Here is a 20,073-nt window from a genome sequence, read left to right as displayed (position 1 = left end):
TTTCAATAAATAAAGTTTAGAAAAATTCTACTCTATGCTTTTGACACGATTAACGAGTTACCTACATATTATTCGTATTTATGGTTGGTCGATTGTACAATGTACGAGTGATTGTACAATTGATACCGGTGTGATCGAACAACGAAGGACAGAATGTTTTAATCTTTCGCCGAGTTATTTAGCATCGAGATGGAGTGTCGAGATAGGGTAATGGTTTGTGAGTAAATCTCGCGTTGGAATTCGAAAAAGTTTAGATATCTTTATTTAAGAAGGGCGTGGTGTGTCGGATCGCAGATAGTTTGGCATAGTTCGAGAAGGTGAACAGGGTACGCTAGGTGTTATATTTTTCGACCTACATAAGTAGTGCAAAATTTATTCAAACGAAGTTTTGATGAAGTCCATTTCAAAGATTAGATCATATGCATGATAATGTCAGCTACTATTTGCATGTGATTAGATACTGTTGATTTTTCGACGAATCACCAATTACGGTGCGATCATTATGACCGCGGTTTACCGTTTAATGTGAACGATGAAAATATAATATCGTTTAATCGAGGAGTTTCTATTCCATTAAACAACTAAACATGGAATAGCAATTTCTTCTTCTTTTCCTATATTTTTTAAATAAGAAAACTTCAAAGCACCCTTGATCTTATGATAGTGGGAAATTCAGAATCACTTCTATTTTTCAGTATTATTATTCAAATATTCCGAATCGTAGTTAAATTATGCTTCAAATCGATCTCTGTGTAAGAATTGCGTGTTCGACTAATGAACGAAACACTTGAGTTAAATATGTGATAATACGTTTCAATTACACTGCTGTATCGGGTTAGAATGACTTGTACTTTCTGACGTGTCGTAAAAAAACTCCCTCACTCACAAGCACATTACACTCTTACAGATTTCACGTACGCAGCACATATTCTTACCACGTGCAGTTAAATCTCCACATGACACCGTGCATCCATGTGCGTTCTCAGAACTGTTCGCTTCAACAAAGATGAAAAGGATAAGCAAATTTGACATGTTTCTTTTTCGAAATCCTTGTACGATGCAAACGACCATTATGAAATTATTTTGAACATATCATCAGGCGATATATTTCGCTGTGGTTAGTCAACTTCCGCTTGTTCTGGTTCGCAAAACGAACAGGTATTGCAGCCGATCTGCGGGCTTTATTATTGCTAATTATTGCCAGATTCGGCACGAACATTTTTATTGCAGTGGTTAATATGAGCGTTTCGCGTGTCACGAGTTATACTTTTGACCTTTGCAAACGCACGCTTGCTCTTTCACCTTCTCTTGGTTATGCCGAGTTAACTAGCGCTAGGCACTGCAACGATAGAAAAACTAGTTCCGATACGCAACCATGTCAAGTAGAAAAGCCGCAATGCGCCATGACGTCACTGCTGAAAAGAGCTGCGTCCTGGGATATGGTTCTCGTTCCTGATATTATTGCTTCGCTTTTTATTCGTGGCCCCGGGGCACGAACTGATTAAGCGATGCTTATCTAGTAATGCCCCTTAGTCACGAGTTTTCTGAAACAGCCGATGGCAGAGGAAGGAACTTTAACCATTTCTTCAGGATTTTATCGCGGAATAATCGCTTGAATGTGATACTTTGCGAATAATACTTGGGATCAACGGATAGGGCATGTGAAATGTACAGCTTTAACCTTTTCACGACTGAATATTTCTCCAGATATATGGAAAATTGTGTTGTCAATTATTGACGATAGAAATACATTTTTTCTGATGTAAAAAAATTATGTAATGCATTAAAATTAGCATGAGTTTCATCGGAAATAAATGCAATGTATGCTTAATCAGTTAGTAACGTTTTAATAATAATATGACGATGACGACGTTAGACCTTTGAATTATTTCGTCATTTATAAGCTTCAAAGAGTAATCCGACGACTTTCACATTTGAATCTTTCCGAAAGAGAAATGCCAGAAAATTTTAAGATTAAACATTATGAAAAATGTACACACCGTGGTACATCTGTTGCACGTATATTGTCTGAATGTTCTTCCTAGCCAGTGATTCTTACAAAGAATACCATTTCTCTATGTCGTAGTGGCAAAAACTTGACCCATGACACAGTATAAAGTACTTAGAATCTAATTTATGACACTTTCGAGACTTTATCGTTTTCTCTTGCTAACAATGAGTCCTGTAACACTGACAAAAATTAAACAACCATTTTGCACTCTTAAAACTTCACATTATCCTGTCAATCTGTTGATCTATCAATCAAAACGTTCGATTCTTACACCTTAAATGATTGATCTCTTTTAACTAACAATAAGTGCCGTGCAGAACTCGAAAGATGATTAACGGGACTGCATAGAAACAGGAGAAGTATTATACGTTAGCGTCATGCTAACATTATCTTATTTACAATATTTGTGTACCGTCGAAAACAAAAATAAGTGAACAGGTAGTCGAAAAGAGAGAATATCGATAATATTTTGTTAAATATGATTTGTTACAAATCGATTCAAATGATACGACAAATTAAGACGCTTGTATTACACGAAAATGCAAACGTTAATTTCGATTATTCGATAAATGATCTGTCTACTGTAAGAGTGCAGTATAATAAATAAAACTAGTGCATTACCTATACAACTATTTTTATCCCAGATTGTATACAATACTTTCGTCAATGAGCTTACTAAATGCTAAAAGCACTTCGCCAATACGCGTGTCTCTCTTTCTGACTGTAAAAACTCTGTCAGAAACAACTAATCAGACCTGCACTGCTTTGTCTAATCATCCTTTCAGCTTTCTACGACACATACGAAGCTTGAATCCTTTTCTGTCAGTACGTCAGCCAACCCTTACCCTTCATCCCTTGTTTTCAACTGAAAGGCGTGACTTACTGACACGTTGTCAGGCTTTCACGAATTCCAATTGTTCGCCATTGACCCGAAGTGTGACGAGGTACGAACAGTTGAAAAAAAGCGGCGCAGGTCCCCGGATGGCCTATTCATGCGTCTCGGCCGGCACAAGATCTCGAATTCCGTTTTGCCACGGAGAAAGCATGAAATTCGAGAGACCCCCACGAAACTCTGGCGCAACGTGGGTGTTTCACACGTGTTCCACGTCGAAACAAATCACGCGGGCCAACACTGTGAATCGCATCCACGCGTCTTACCGTGAAACGCTCTTACTTTTCATCGTAAAACCGGCTTTCCGAGCTGGAAGTGCTGCGCGAAGTTAGAAATCGCGACTACACAGGAAGTCGCATCAGAAACCAACGGAACGAAACTTTCTTTTTGGGGCGGACGTCGATTTTTGTATGTACGGCGAGCTTCGTTGGACGAACTGGCAAAGGAATATGGTTCCGTGTGCACGACCAAGATCAATTTCAACGGACTGATTTCAGCAAATTGTGCGTTCGAAGCGAAAGCCACTCTTCGGATTTACGAGAAGCAATTTTTATTATTACCATATATTGGCTGGATTTTCTTCTTTTTCTTTCGCAAATGGAAATTCGTTATTGACGGAAAGCACGAAACTGGAGAAAGTTCGGAAGATAATAACACCTTTATAGGTGAGTTGGATCGTTGGTGACTTCAGTGGTATTTTACCCCTGAATTTCTTTCCTCCGAACATTCATTTCTCTTGAAAATGTTCGGAACATTCGAGTTAACTGATGGTTGATGATAACGTAGTTGTTTATTCGACTAGTCGCGGAGAGACGCGATCACGAGGAAGCGCGTCAACGGGAGTCGTAAATTCCCGTTACGATTAGAATAATCGATGCCACGAACAGATTCATCCCCTATTTCGATTAGGATAATAGGAGTGGTTGCATTAGTATAACACTGAGGTTAACAGGTTATAATATATATTTTCAACAACTTTATAGAGAAAATAGTTACGCTGTTGCGTAAGGTATAAGAGAAGTAGGTGAATGATTGGAGGTATAGAGATGTTGACTGATCTGTAGTCGTAGATCCAGTAAAGCCCAGTCACGATGCTGTCGCAAAGGAAAACTCTTGTTTGCTGGTTATCGCCCCACCACTGGTCGCTTGCGGCTGGAATCCCGGGAAACACCCACGTTTCCCCAATTTTTACCTAATGGAGCAATAACCTCTTGAATCGAAGATATTTTGTCACTTACCGGTCTTAACGGTAAATCAAAAAACCTCGTTTTACAGCATTATTGCGTTCCTTAGCATTATTGCGACCCGCTTAATTCTATGTGCACAGCTGGTGGACGCCACGACCGTAGAGTGTCACCAGACGTAACAGTAGTAGAGAGTTTCTAGTATCAAAGAACTTTTTCAAAAAGTTTGAAAGCCTAGAATATTAAAAAATACTAGGTTTGAATAAACAAACGATCCAATGCAAAGGATTAAGATAATCGACAAACATCATGGAAACAGAAAGATTTCTACGATGCACGTATGTATGTCTGTAAGTACCTGGAGATTTCGGTCGACAACTACTATTAATCGAGGACACGAATGGTTCACAGGAGACTCGCCTAGTCGAATGAGAAAAATAGCAAACGTAAATCTCATGAAACTGCCTGCGAGACTATCGGTCGGGGATGTAGCGTATGATTTGTGACGCCTCTTAAGGCGCGATTTGCGTAGAAAGTCGTCGGTACTATTTGTAACTGCTCGGGATAGAAAAGTCATGTGGACGTTTATTTCGCAAGAGTTTCGTCTAGGAGTATAGCATTTGATCCTACGATCCGCGTCGATCGCGGCGGTTTGCGTTTCACGCGCGACAGGAAGGCGCGCGTGCACGTTCACATTGGTCTGTCAAGGGTCGCGTATCCTCGACTTCCGGCGCGATTGCGATGGACGCAAACGGAGGTCGCTGTAAATCGCCAGGAATTACGTATAAATAACCGCTAGGAGGTTAACGCGACAATCGAGAGATCGAGTTGGCAAATTTACGACTCGGCTGTAACAGTCGTTTCCCCGCTGGTCGATCGTTCGATGGAAATGTGCCCGTGGAATTACGTAAATCATCCTTTCTCATCCGTTTATTCCATGGCCACGATGAAAAGTATCCACCGAGAGAAGAAAGTAAACGCGTTTTACATCCGATGAAACGGGTAAATTTCTTGTTGCCGACTCGTTCGGTGGGAAATCACGAGTTTAGGAACTAGATAGCGTTCGATCGGGCGTGATCGTTCGGAAACGGTTCGCGTGGCGACTTCTTGCCGCAACGGCGCATAATTTACCGGTTAAGCGCGGTTCTCATAGAAAGTAAAGGAAGCGGGTAGTCGATTTGCCTGCGTGTCGACGTCCTGAAAGCTTCCCGCAAACGCGTGCCACGCGATGGCTTCCTTTTGCACGGAAACGGGTTTAACGGACTCTTCGAACGCTACTGAGCGATTTCAAGCGAAAATTGCCTTTCACGTGTCAGCTTTGTTGGTGAGGTCGACTTGAGTCCGCTTCGCGGTCTTTTGAAAATTCGCCTTGAAATTTAGTCGTTCTGAGGTCCTCGTTTATCCGAGGTTAAGTCGGTTAAGTCGAACGAGATGGAAAGTGGAATTCTGTGACGCGGAATGAAGATGATGATTTTTAACTAGAAGTTATTGTAGAATACGATGTTTAAAAAATGTTATGTGATGTCAAGAAAAAAAGAAATAACAGAATAATTATTCTGCCACTTTTCGGTTTTCCACTTTACACGAATGTATGTTAATGTTCAGGTAAATACCGAATGTAAAGTAGAACGTGGAATGTATATGAGTTCTCTTTCTACGTTTCACTACTAACATGACTTGTTTCTTGCTAATTTTTTAATTCGTTTATAGGATGTTCCAAAGAAGTAGATAGAAAATAATCTTCGTTGAAACAGCTTACGAATGCATCGGAGAATTATTTTCAACAAAGTCGCGTTTCTATAAGGTAAAAATGTGAAAAGAGAACTAATGTACATTCACGCAAAGTGGAAACTTGAATATTCCATGTAACATTAGTTTATGGACACAAGTTTATCGAGAATTTTTTGCTAGCTTTCGACTCTTCTCATCCAGTTCTGTTAGCCTATAATTCCGAAACAGTCTGCACAAAGTAATAACTTTCAATAACCGTAAAAACAGGATGCACCGACGTCGCGGCGTTATTGCTTCTGATTAATGGACGTTTCGCGAACAGCGCGAGCCAACAATTTACCGATGGCGGTCTGGTCTGGAACGGCGTGAGAAACGAGTCGCGAGATCGACCGTTTTCCTTTTTATTTAGCGAGGCTAATTGTACGTCTCGGGGTTAAAGACGATACACAGTCAAATTGTGAAAACGCGCGAAAATTCATTTCTCTGTTCCCGAAGTGCGCCTCGTTATATGGAATGCTGTGCGTTTCACGCACTTTCCATATAAGGAGTCACGCGGACATTAAGAATAGAACGAACGTAGCCCCTTGCGAAATGGCACGCGAACAGCTCCATCCAGCTGCACGCATGATCGATAGTAACGACGTCTCGAGAAAGTTAGCGAACCGCTGATTTACAACTTTGTTACGAGCCCCCTACGAACTAAGCATTGTACTTTTGAACTGATTACTACCCACCTGATATGTGATTTTCAAGGTCTGGCATGTTGCATTTAGAATTGACACATTGATAGATTGTTGAAATTTACATACGTAGAAAATCAAGTTTCGACGAAGCGCGAAGTTGCAGAAGAATATATTTTCAAATTTTCAAATTTCCGAATTTTTTTAATTTTTGGGTTACTTAAATTTGCGAATATAAAAATTCTATAAAGCTCAAACTTTCGAGTATTTAAACTTTCGATCGCTTAAATCTTTTAATATTTACCTCCGAGTATCCAAATTTTCAAATTTTATAATCTTCCACTATCCAAATTTCCGAACTTAAAATCTTTCAATTTTCAACTCTTTAAATACTTAAATATATCTCAATTCTCAAATATTTAAACGTTCAAGTCTATCAATTGTTCAAATCTTCCAATCTCTGGGTGGCAAATCTTGTAAATGTTCAAATCCCCATATCTTGATATCTTATTTAGCAAATCGTTGCGGCTATTACTACGCAAGATTGAAGTGTTTATCGAAGCGAAAAATGGAGGACGATTAAGCCATTAAATCGTACGAAGCAAGCTGGGTATAGGCGAGTCGAAAAGCTGCAAGGCAACGATTTCGAAGGTAACGAGCCGCCCCGGCATGTTCTAGAGTACGTAAATTCTAATGAAATACGTGATCGATCCCAGTGAAACTTGAGAAACGGTGCCCAACACTCATATCCGGGGCGCTTTTAATTGAAACTTTCAAATCCATCGAATCACGTAGTCGATCATTTTTCGCCGCCAATTTCCACGTGTGCCAGGCTAACTAAATATCAGCAACACTGCCGATCTATAGCGGAAAAATTCGTTACCGCACCGAGGTGAAGGTGCTTACGGTACCAACGATAAATAACGAATCTCGTATAGATACGCATCTCGATAAACGTGTGATTCTTTGCTCTTTCACTTTACTTTTTTTTCGAAAAGATCGTCTATTGGTGAAGCTAACTTTACAAATTGTACAGCCATCCCGTGTGCTCTGATGAGTTTCAAACTTCTCCGGTTAAACTTTTAACTATTTCTTCTGGGGAATGAGATTAAAGACTCTCCTACTTTTTGAAGATTCTTAGCAAAATCATGCTTTATCAAACTTTGTTTAGTGCTATGATAAAATATGTCGTGATAGTATAAAAGTTAATTTAACCGTTGAAATATTATGATCCCCAAATTTCATTAACTTTAGTCACAACATACGTGCGTATACGGTATAATTTAATCGATTAGATGATGAAACGTGTTAAGATTTCGACTAAAATCTTTCGTTTCTGACAAATACAGCGCCCTTTTTATCAATAAATTGCTCCTAGCATATACACAATTAACGTTTCAACAAAGACGAATCTGATAACAAAAGTCAATAAAATTAAATAATTCTTTATCTTTTTAGAAAATTTTGATAAATCGTTTAACTATCTCGTGCACTCGTTAGTTGGAAACTTCTCTGGCAAACTTTTTTCAACGAAGTACTCGTGTTTGCTCCGAATAAGATCGGCCATTGTCCTCGAGGAGAGAAGTTGCTTGAAAAACTTTTGCTCGCCTTCGGGCGAGCAATTTTCCGTCTGGCTCGATGCTGATCATAGTTGGAGGAAACTTTAGGATCGTTTTTGGAACAATTGGATTTGAAAGCATGACGTTCAATGAACTAGTCAAGTTAGTAGAAAACTAGCCGGGTTTGCCAACTCGTAGAATTCGTTTCTTGTCCCGGTGGGATACAGAGATTGCTCTGTACCTCTGTATAACTGTTCCACGAAAGTTCCACGCCAACGCATAGTTATGGACAAACAAACTTTTATCTGCCAACGTGATAGATCTCAAGAGTTTCACGATACCAGAGCACTGCTGGAATAAAACTTGGCAGCTACTCCATAAAATTCCTTTTGAAATATTTCACTTCTTCTAAAGTGTTTTTTAAAACCTGCAAATTTGACGAGTAAAGAAATACTTACCTTAAAACATCAATATCACTAAGAATCAAGTACGAGATACTTGGTTTATTTGAACAAGCTATACATTAATATTACCCACTGACAAATCCTTCAGAAGTATAAAGACAAAATGGAACGTTTCAGGATTCTGTGTGTTATCCTTATACGAGGATCACTAATCTTGCCTATATCGTTCTAATTTTAATACATTCCCACCATCGAAGTAAATAAGTACCAAGGTGAAAACGCGTCTATTAAGTAAGAACGCTATAGGTATATCTTGATCCATTATCAGCAACGTTATTTCGTCTCCTTTCCTTTCATTTCTAATCATTGTCTCGTCTCGAAAACCACTATCGAATCCCCCATCAGGCACAACGCAACTTTCATGTTGTCCAGTCCACCTACGACGTCACCTAGAAACCATCTCGTCACCGGTCGTTATCACATGGTTGTGTGGCGATCGATCGAGGCGGTCGAACAGGATGAAGAGACGCGACAAGCCACGTACGTACTTACACGAGAGAGAAGAGGGAGAGAGTTCCTCGACCCATTCTCGAACGTAACGAGGCTAATGGGAGAACGATCGTCGGTCGGCTTTTCGAGCCGACGACCGGGTAATTTCTCCTACGCTCGATTCCGCGGGAAAAACAAGACCGGCTGCAGGAAGAGGAACGATCAACGTGCTTCTTGGCTACGTTCCTCTCTTCCTTCGCGACTTGTATGCACAACCGGGTAAGAGGCATTATCGGCCAGATACGGTTAAAGCAGACGCGTCGGGGAAACCTGGACGAGGTTTGAAAAGCCGGCGTACAGAAACCAGAAGGACGGCTTAGTCACACAACTCGCGTCTGGTCTCGACTGGATCAACCAGCGACATCGTGGATTTTCTAAAACGATTAGAAGTAATTGCGTTCGCGCGAGCCTACGCTATAGTTAATGCGGTTCTAGAAAAGCAACTGGAAATCTTCTGCAAGTCGTCACGGGGCACGCAAGCACCGTTGGTCACTGTTTACGTCGTATAATTTCTTTATTAATCGACTATCGAGGACGGCTAGTTATGTCGACCAGGCAACTCGCCCATGGTGTCGGTATGGTTGACACGCCCGTTAGGAACTTTTCCTGGCGCGAAGTCGCCTCTTATTAACGATCCAATGGCTACTTGGCTTTTTTGCTGCAATCGTAATTACATGCGTTAAAATGGACATGGCATATATTAGCTCGTTGGAGAAATGAAACGCGACGGAATCGAGATACGTAGCTTTCTATCGGTCCGTTGTAATATTCTTTCGGTAGTTTGGTCGAACGATATTGATCCTTTCGCGGTGACGATATATTGAATTCGTCGTCGCAGATAGCTTAGCGTTCAACGCTTGTAACTGCCTTTCGTTTCTCGATGGTTCAACAGTAAAATTGGCATCGTGGACGATGAAAGACAATTCGTATCTGGTATTCGTTTTTCTCGCGCGTATAATTAATCGTAACTTTGCTGGTAATTTAGATTAAACTGAAATCCTCGAGCACTACGACAGATCACATCCGTTAGAATAAGTAAGAAGCAGGCAACGGATGGATCTTTTTTTCACTCGCGTTCATTATTCATTTATTATTGGAGCAAGAAGCAAATTAGGATCGACGACGTCGGTCCAGTTTTAGAGTTTACATTTCGAAACTATCAGAAACGGTTCTTTTCGTGCTCCCTGATTGACAAATGTTCCTCTAGCTGCTCCCCTGAATCACTTCCAAGACACCGTGATTATTGATGTTACAGGAAGAGTAATTGACAGCAGCTTTCTGTCTGCAAATAGTGCAATCGCTTGGAAATTACATGCGAGTAGAAATCGTGTGTAGCGTGTCCCGCCCAAAAAGTAAAGAAAATGACCGATTTATTAATGTCCACGGTGTTGGGTTGGTTATTGCTCACGTTTACCGGAAACTCGACGAGTTTCTCGAAGGGATAAATACATTTTTCTACTTTATAGCTGGGTAAAAGTAAAATAAACGAATTTATGAATTAATTTATCAATCGATTGCATTAATATTTTTCTGTAGCACGTACTAAGATAGTTTAAAATGTTGAAGTTCGCGCAGAATTTAGTATGCTTCTTCAATCTTCGTTAGAAATGTTATTTTTCATTTGTTATTTCATTTGAAAATTATATAACAAGTAATTAAAGTACGTTTATCTTCCTCGTCATACGGTCTTTGATCATCGAATTAGTACCACTTGCACTACCGCTCATAATTATTCGAATCACTTGAAAAGTTGATGTACATTGCTTGAATAATCTAAATTTAATACACGAAAATGTCTGACTAATGATACGCTGCTTACTTAGCGTTTATAGTAGAAGCGAAATAAAATACAAAAAGTCCTGTAATTTACTAGCGCCGTAGTATGCGTATAACATTAGAAATGAATAATCTCTGCCATTAGAATTCATTCGTGTCTGTCGTTCATAACGACGAAAAATATTGAAAGGTTTGAGTCATTCTCTTTAAATGATCAGACTCTTCCAAATTTTCCTATATCTATTTCCGCTTCATTTATAAAAAAAAGTCTTTTTTTTACTGTCTAATTTACACAATCCAATTTACACGAATCTGTAGGAAATAGCAAAAGGCAGCATAACGTAGTGATACCATAGAGATTTAATAGGTTCGCTGGCGATGCTCGTTATCGAGCGCGTGGTGAAATCAAGGGCCGAATCAGCAACGCGCGGTCGAGTGGCCGAGCGCGGAAAGAACTCGACGATCGCGATCGATCGTCGAGGATGTTCCTTAATTGGACGTCGTCGCTATGTTTCGGCACGCGGGATTTTCTAAACCGATTAGAAGTAATTGCGGCGACAGCTGCCCCGCGGGCTGGAAAAGCACCATTCGCAATGTCTTTTTATCGCCGTGGCGATTTATTAACGGCCATCCCGCGGATCGATCGAGAGACCAACGTCGTCGTCGGAGAAAATAACTTATCCCCGAGTAATCGACGCGATCGTTTGTCCCCTCCACGAATTCTATCAATTATCCCCCTTACTTCATCGATTACCGACCCGCGTGTATCGATAAAAATTAACGCCGTCGTCCCTTTTAAACTTATCTACGTGGCAATTATTCTTCATTTGTCCGTTGGATACGTTGAAACGCTCGAACGTAGTGATTGCAGATAACGCACGGTGCGAATCGTATGGGAAATCGAATCAAAAGATGAATAGAAGAGTGACACGATGTGTGATTGTACCGGTGATCGTAGCATTTGTTCAGCAAGGTCGTTGCATGTGTCGCTTCATCAATAGTTACTATATTTATCTTCATTTGTCTGAAATCCTATTGCGAAACGACTGGATTATTCGTGCAGAAATCATGCAGTTTGCAGAACCTGAACAGCCTTGGTTTCGATTATTATCTTCCTATGTTAGATTCCAATTTTAGAGACAAGTTGCTGTCAAGTTAGGTGTAATACGGACTTATTTTGTACGTGTTGGAAACTTGTAGTAAATTTTCTATGAATCTGAAATAATAATAAAAAATCGAAACATAATTTATATGTTCTTTTGTGATCACAGTGGAATAAAAAAGCTAATCGAGCCATACGAAACAAGCTTTCTTCTACAGAAAAGCTGTTAATCACGTTTGGAGAAAGAACGAAACCAGAAAGGTAGCACTTGTGCTTACGGCGATTGCAGGATTAAATTGATGACGCATAACCTAATCGTAGGAATGAAAAGATTAATTCACTTATGCATCGAATATCGGATGAAATCGAAATATGTGCATAGAGGTTTTAATCTGGCAAGAAGTAACATTTGGTCGAGTCCAGGTCAAACGCGGATGCCACGCAGTTTTCTTGGCAACTCGCTTTTTCCTGGCAGATTTATCGCGTGTCTCATTCATAGCCGAGGAATATGGAAACGGCGAATCGTAAAGGAAAGAGAAAGAAAACCCTGCATGCAGACACGATCGTACGCCGCGACAGTGACGTCCGCGAAGAGCCTTGTTAGTCGACATTGAACTTCCTTTCACTGTGTAATTGAATTAATTGCCGGCGATATTGCCGCGTTACTTTGCGTTTATTGTTCTCTAACATCGCCAATCTTCCATTCTGCCTTTCTCTTCTCGAACCCTTAAAATTCGTCCCTCGTTTTACCACGACCTTCGTGCCGTAGACTTTCTTGTTAGCGGGCATTAAAGTCTCTTTCACCGGCGCGATCCAACCAATTCCCAGCGATTTCAAGCTTTTCCCTGGTTTTACGTTCTACTCGCTTGCCCATGGGAATGGGCAAGAACTTCGTTACGCGTTGATTTCAATGACGTCTTCTTTTTGCCTGTTTTTATAGAGAGAAAAACGATACATTTTTTGGTGATTCATAGCGCGGAAAAATAATCAAAGAAACTCTCTGTCTGTTACTTTTATTGGCAACATTTCTTCTAATAACCAAGTTAGTCTAGTTTTGTGATTATAATTTGATTGCATTTTGGTCTCTAAGATATCGCGTATTGAAGTTTTCTTGGAAATTTCCAGGATATTTGCCCGCTTTTCATATGTAGAATATCTTTTCATACGCAACAGAGTATCTGCAATGTAATAAATAGCTCTATGTCGTAAGGAGTTTACGAATCGGAAAAATCTGTCATAGCACTAATTGAAATATTCGCAAACACACTGTAATGGACATTAAAGAACAGAAAACATTTCAAACAGAAATATATTTGAAACAAAAAGACAATGCGCTACGTTTTCGTCAAAAATGTACGTGAAACAGAAAATACTTTCCATCAATAGTATCGATGATCCATACTTGTTAAGTACTATCAGTAGTACTTGTACCTATTTATTCGTCTACTATCGTCTACTATCCAAATTTTGGCTATAGAAACAACACAGACATTATGTTGAAATTCAATGACTTTTTTTTTTACTCAAAATATTCCATCATTTTCTAACAATTCTCCCTCAATTTAGCCATTACTCGTTATCATTGATAAAAAGTGGGAAAACCGCACGGTGCAGCTTCGTAAGCGCGAAAGAAGCGACGCCGATGAACGAGGAAGGCCGATCCGAACGGAACGTTAGAGTTCGCGACAGGTTCGCAGACAGATCTCGCGTTCACGCCCGAGTTCACGCGGTTTTTGTCGCGTCGACTGAACGACAACGGCTACCACGGGAACCGGTAACCCTGGACTAACTTACTTTCAGCCGATCCAGCCGCTGAATTACAAGTAGCCTACCGTACTCTTCGCGGATTGCCCTGAGGATCGTTGTAAACAGCGCTTAAACGGCGATCCGCGTGCAAAGCGTAAAAAGCATAAACGGCGTGCTCTCGGCGTAAACCGTAATTTTCCTCGCTACCAGCGAACAGCGCAGTCGCTTGAACAACGCTAATTTTTTTAGGACGTTTCATCTATTGCTAACGATCGGTGTCTGGAGAAAGAACGGCGGCTCACTTGTACAATGAAATGACTAGCCTCTTTGGATGCAAATATTACGTGGCGTGGTACGAAGAACGCTGGTTCGAATTGTCGTTAATTATCGTGTCTTCGATGGTAGCGGCATTTGTTTGAGGATTTAGATGGAATTTGTATAGTAGTTTGGCGTGACACGTTTAAGATTAGAAAGTATAGTCTTTGCGTTTTTTAACAAGTTGTTAGCACGCGTGGTATCTAAATCGAGGATATTTATGCCTTTAGGATACACTTCAGATATAGAAATTTAAATGTAAAATGTATAAAACATTCGAAGTAAAACGTTCAATGTTATATCTACTGGATAGAACAAATCTGTGTATTTTCAGATTTTTCCATTTTTTTAAGAATATGTTCCATTTGTTCTAGAATATGAAATTGCATAAACAACAGTTAAATGATGTCATTCACATAGTTATGTGTGACGCAATGGTTTTGCATGAAAGATCAAGGTTACGTGCATAAGTATAACATAGGAATTCTACTTTTTAATTTGACAAGGCAGATAAAGTCTTGTCTGTACATAGCAGAGATGATTTTTTGCAAAGTGCGACAAGCAATGTTTTACAGTGGCTTGCAATATATGCTGATAATTTTAAAGAATGAGGTATTTTGAAAAAGTGATTCTTGTTTATCGATGAAGTTTTTGAATATATGACACGATTTAATACGATTTAATAATGAATTCATAAACATGTTAAGATTATGGTCGAAATATTTCGCTTATTTCGAGAGTAGTAGTCTTTTCACTAACACACTACTTCAAGTAGTATTGTAGATACACAATCAACGTTTCAAGTGATACAAAGACGAACGTGATAATAGAATTCAATAATATCTCGACCCAGATCTCATGTATTCGCGTGCATAGTACACGATCCCGCAAATCCTTCGATCAAATCGCGAATACATAAATCTCATTTTCGCAAGGTTAATGTATTCTAAACGATAATATTTCTGCTTTCCCTGCACCAAGGACCATAAATCGTCTTCTTAGCCGTGAGTTCGACCAGCTGGTTTCAGCTACGTGTCGCACGTTTTGACCGTGAAACGGTGGCGTTGCGCAAACCTGGACAAACGTTACGTCACTCGCGACGTGATCTATCATTTGCATTCCTCTTCCGCCTGTTGGATGAATCGCCGATTAGGCCAAGATTGCAGTATAGACAGTGTTTGGTGCTTCGTATTGCCGGATGAAAACGGCCACGTTCCTCCTGAGTTGTTCGATCAGTGAAACATTAAGCCATCGTCTCTTCGCGAACTTGCCTCGTGAAGCAAACGACTTCTCGATTAGCTTCATCAACCTGCCGTCTGTCGAAGTTATTATCTTTAACTCTTTTGCTTTATTTTATACCGACATATTCTTGAAAATTTAAAGGCTCCTTGCTAAACTTGTTATCGATTAATGGGGAACATTTGTAACGCTTTAACATGCAAATTTTTTAATTAATTCCTGCTGTTTCGTAGACAAATTTTTTTACAATTATATATTGTTTTGTTTAATTAAAAATCATTATCTATTCAAATTATAAGTATTTGGCGAGCAGAATCAGAGAATACTAATTTTATAGTATATAGAGAACTTGTGAAATTTAAGCTGAATTCAAATCTAAATATAATTGAATTTAAACCTTAAGCCGAGTCCCACCTATTCTAATCCTGATTCAAACCTAATCTCGCTTACTGTATAAACTAAATCCTGTGACACATCGAGACTAATAAAAGTAATTTGCAAACGAACTTTTCTAATCTAAAAGCTAACATTCTTGTCGAGTATTTACTATTAGAAAATATAGGGATCTGGAAAAAAATATAGCGAGAAATTGTTGACGTCCTAAGATAAAGTTTAATGAAGTTTCGCGTTAGCGGAACGCAGAAGAATCTCCCATGGTAATCTGGTATAATTGAATAGACGAAAAGTGGATTAGGCCACTTTCCTCTAAGAAGGGACGCAATCCAGCTTGATTATTGTCTGCGCGAATTCGAACTTAATAACGTCCCCTATTTTCTTCGTTCCCAGCGCGGCTCTTCGAAGCTAGATTACGTTTAATTACTGTTATGACGTCTGCCACCATGGAACAATGTACATAGGTTCAAAACGAAGAATTCCGCGGGGAACGCAACCTCGGTCTTTCTCATCAACGTGGAAACAGAACTTTTCTATGGAAATCCTGGCTCTTTTATCGTGTGATTTTTTTACATTGTCTCGTTCAATGCAATATGCGTTTGCTAATAGTTCCTGGTTTACGGTTTAAATGAAACGGAAGAAGCGTCGATGGAGAGGACTGACCTTCGTTCGAGTAATCGAGCTGGATATCTGACGAACGATGCAGATTCAAGAGTCTCGAAACGAGAGGCGATCTCACCTTTGGCCTCGAGATCTTCCGTCACGTTGCGTCCACTCTTTTAACTATCCCATCGTGGAATTATTCCGCGGTTATACCTCGAGGTCGAGGTCGTAAGAACCCTGGGATTCGTGTAAGGAGGTCATCGACCTCCGTCGAAACGGTCTGTTTGAACAATCGGTAAACGAGAACGTGGACGAGCAAAATGATTCGTTATTCTCGTCATTGATGGGTCGGTGAAGGTGTTGAGTTTCGCCTGGAGGAAACTTTTCTACTCTTGCTGGGGCACGGCGCGACGCACAGAGAATTCAGGTGGAATCCACCGGTTTCGAGAACGTTTATGTGGGTCACTTGGGGAATCGTTAAGTCGAATGTGTAATCGTTGACGAAAGTGGTGTAAATTTTATGCGAACCTTCGATAGTTCGATTTCTATGTAATTAATCGATAACGTTAACCTTCATAAAAAATTTCGATTAGTCTTTGTAAGAACGTTCCCGTTTAATTAGTGCAACTATGTATATATATATTTTGCCGTATTTCTTCTAGCAGTCTTCTTATTTCTTAGTAAAAATATTACTAAACTGCTCTGGATCTTCATCCTTTAAATATTTTTACGAAAATTCCAAATTTGTCGCGTTTATAGAAAAGTTGAATAATTTAAAATATTTCTTTTCCATGTTACGGGGTTCGGTAAATTTTTGCAAATCTATAGGGCTATTGAAAATTTACTAATAATAATTATATAATAAGAATTAACACTCACATAATCCGAGTAATGTCATAGTGCTGAAACTTCGAACTTAGAAGTACATTTATTACATAATATTCTGACTGTCTACATCGTAACTCAGAAGATTTTGATTCTCTAGATCTTCTGATATTTTGAAGCAAGTCGCATTAAACTCGTTGGCGTGCCACGCGCTCGTCACCTAAGAAAGTTCAGTATCTTCTCAGAGATTAAGATCACAGGAATTAACATAATCGTCCGGCTTAATACGATCCTCTGAATGGCTGAAGGTCTCGTTATGCGTCTCTGTTGATCATAGGACATAACACGGAGATTCCGGTAACATTGACTAGTCCCTCAAGTCGATTGAATCGGAGCTGCTTGCGGGACAGGGATCGACGTGATCCTGACCGTGCTACCCGGACGATAATGGGAAGATGAAAGATCATGCTGGTAATTTTCTCTGCTTCGTAATGCACCTAGTATAACTTATTACTATCGATCCAACGACGAGCACGTTTTCCACTTTATCGTATCAATGTCGTATTCGAGGATCCTCTAACAGTTGCTTTGATATTTTCGTCCAGCTGAAATTCCCATTCGAAACGGATCGATCGTATATTTCAGCGACCGTATACTTCCGAGAAAGTTGTCGAATTATCGAGAAAGTTAATCAGGGAGCGACGAGGTATGAAAATAATTAAAGCCTGTTTTTGCAAAAAGAGTAAAAGCGCAGGGAGAGAAGACGATACGGGACACGCATTTTAGCCCAGTTATTTGCTCAGCTGCGTCGAACGGGATAATCGACCGATCGCCATTGTTGATCCTGGCTAATTTCACCATCCCAATTTCGGAGCGGAGCTCGTTTCACGGTCGTGGACCGTCCGCGACGTGCGTTCACTTTCCACGAGCTGATCACGTCGACGCAACCCCATGGTCCCACGGTCGCGCCGTCAGAACAATCACCCTTCGACGTAGCGTGTGCGTGGTAATAGGAAGATGAAGGATCACGGTGGTAATTTGCTCAGTCAACGGTCGGCGAGATCGCGAAGATTTATCACCGGTATGTTCGATGGACAGAGAGAAAAAGACAGGACGGGAGAAAGGGAAACGATATGACGACAATACGCGAGACAGAGAACAACGAAGGAAAAGGAAGATGCGAGACCAAGAAGAAGAGAAAGAGACAGAGAGTCCTAGAACTCGAAAACCAGTCTACACACGTCGCGACGCGCGAGAGGTCTGACCGCTCTTGACCCTCGTGCCAGGGTGCTGGAATTTATCGTTCGAAGGACTTACCTCGCCACTGATGCACACGCTGGTTGCCCGTTCGATCCAACGACGAGCGGTTGGTTCGATGCTTCGAGATCCAACCACGAGTTCCTTGCAGTAGTCCGAAATATCCAAACGAAGGGGTGATGGGATACAGGCTCCACGGATTCTCGTTCGAGTAGCCGAACCACGACACCGGAGGAACGAGTTTTCACTTTTATTATACGAAGTCCCGCACGCGTCTCCTCTTTCTTCACCGCGTTACGTATCACAGTTTCTTCGCGACCGGTCGACCTCGTCGCGCCGCTATATATTATAGAAGACGCGACGAAGTGAACGTAAGGAGGAGGTGGAGGAGGATGAACTGGAGCAACGTCGACAACAACGACGATGATAACGACGATGATAACGACGAAGAAAGAAATGGCAACTTTACCCAGCGAAGGGTAAAGGAATAAGAAACACTGGAGGAGCACAAGCCGATCGCCGTCCGATCACGTCCAGGAAGAACCGGCGAAGAAAAGGCGAAGGAGAAAATATAAAGAGGAACAGGGCTAGAGAAATAAAGGGAGACAGGAGATTTCACGAGATTCTCTCTCGCGGCGTCCCGGGGATCTTTGTCGAGGAATCGCTCGGATCGATCCTCCTACCTCCTCTGTATTATTCCACTGAACGATCCACGGGAACGGTTTATCCAGAGGCACGGTATATATACTTGTGTATCGGCCGCGCGACGTATCTCTTCCGCTCAGTCCTTCTCGATGAACGAAATCGGAGCCTGGAGCACGGTATCCATGTAGTATCGGTGTCGAGCGGTTGTATGGATCCACGATCAGGAGCGTCCGGCGAGCAGATCACCCGAGCGTACGACGAGCGTAGTTGTCGCGGTAGACGGGACGACAGGTGCAGCAGCTGCAGCTGGCACGGTCGTCGGCTTCATACTGAAGGGGCGCCTCGATGCCGCCGGCTCACCGATGCTACGAGAAACTGGCTCTGCCACTGGCGACGGCACTGAAAAGTCGGAGCTAGCGCAGACTCTACGCTAGTTCCACGCTTGCTCTCCGCCGCTGTTCTCCGGCTCCTTCCCCCACTCCTTTTCACATCGTTGGTCCAAGAGTGGGAATACACGGCTCGTGCAACGTACTCGTGCCTCCCCTCGACTCCTCGCCCCAGTTTTTCGCCTTCTCCACCTTCTCTTGTCGTGGACAGCCTCCCTCCTCCTACCCTCGTGGAACCTCCCCACAGCTACCCCAACAACCGCGCTTCGAACATCCCCCCTCCTCATCTCGATTCATTCCGTCGGTCGCTGTGAGTCGCGAGTCGTGAGTTCTCGGTTGCTCACGGGCACACCGAGAATCGCTGATATTCCAGCACTTCGTAGCCGATCCTCGATGGATGTTGGGTGAGTTCCACGCGTTCCGGTAGGTCGGTGCTAGAGGAGAACCGGACCGGCAGCAAAAACGATTGCGTTTTGAGACGAGGGGAACGCTCTGGGCTCTCACAAATGGCACGGACGCTCAACCTGGAAAAGCGTTTCGGGCCATGTCCAGATGAGTCGCTGAACCCCTTCGAACATGTTCCACGGTTATCAACGATTTTTTTCTTCCAGTTCGTTGTTTATAACCGGTGGCTGGGGTCATGATTGAGTTACAACCGAATAGATAAATGTCGGGCTTTTTTACTGATACAATTGCACAATCGTTTAGATATGACCCCCGATTCTTGTAATTAGGTAGAAAGCATTAGAATTTGGAACGTTGCCTTTTAGTATTAT

At 41.3% G+C, this 20,073-nt stretch overlaps 1 protein-coding gene and 1 long non-coding RNA gene across 3 annotated transcripts in view; one reads left to right on the top strand and one right to left on the bottom strand.

Moving 5' to 3' along the window:
- LOC126921357 (storkhead-box protein 2) overlaps positions 1-19,349 on the bottom strand; it is a 111,859-nt gene extending 92,510 nt beyond the window's left edge. For both annotated transcript variants that reach the window (XM_050732871.1, XM_050732872.1), the window contains exon 1: positions 18,327-19,349. The gene's annotated coding sequence lies outside the window, so the exon portion shown is untranslated. The remainder of the gene's footprint in view (positions 1-18,326) is intronic.
- The window catches only part of LOC126921382 (uncharacterized), a 133,935-nt gene that overhangs the window by 99,099 nt on the left and 14,763 nt on the right, over positions 1-20,073 (top strand). The window lies entirely within an intron of this gene.

This window comes from Bombus affinis, chromosome 10, assembly GCF_024516045.1.
Source record: "Bombus affinis isolate iyBomAffi1 chromosome 10, iyBomAffi1.2, whole genome shotgun sequence".
In the NCBI taxonomy this organism is placed as follows: Eukaryota; Metazoa; Arthropoda; class Insecta; order Hymenoptera; family Apidae; genus Bombus; species Bombus affinis.
This window is presented reverse-complemented; position numbering and strand designations above follow the sequence as displayed.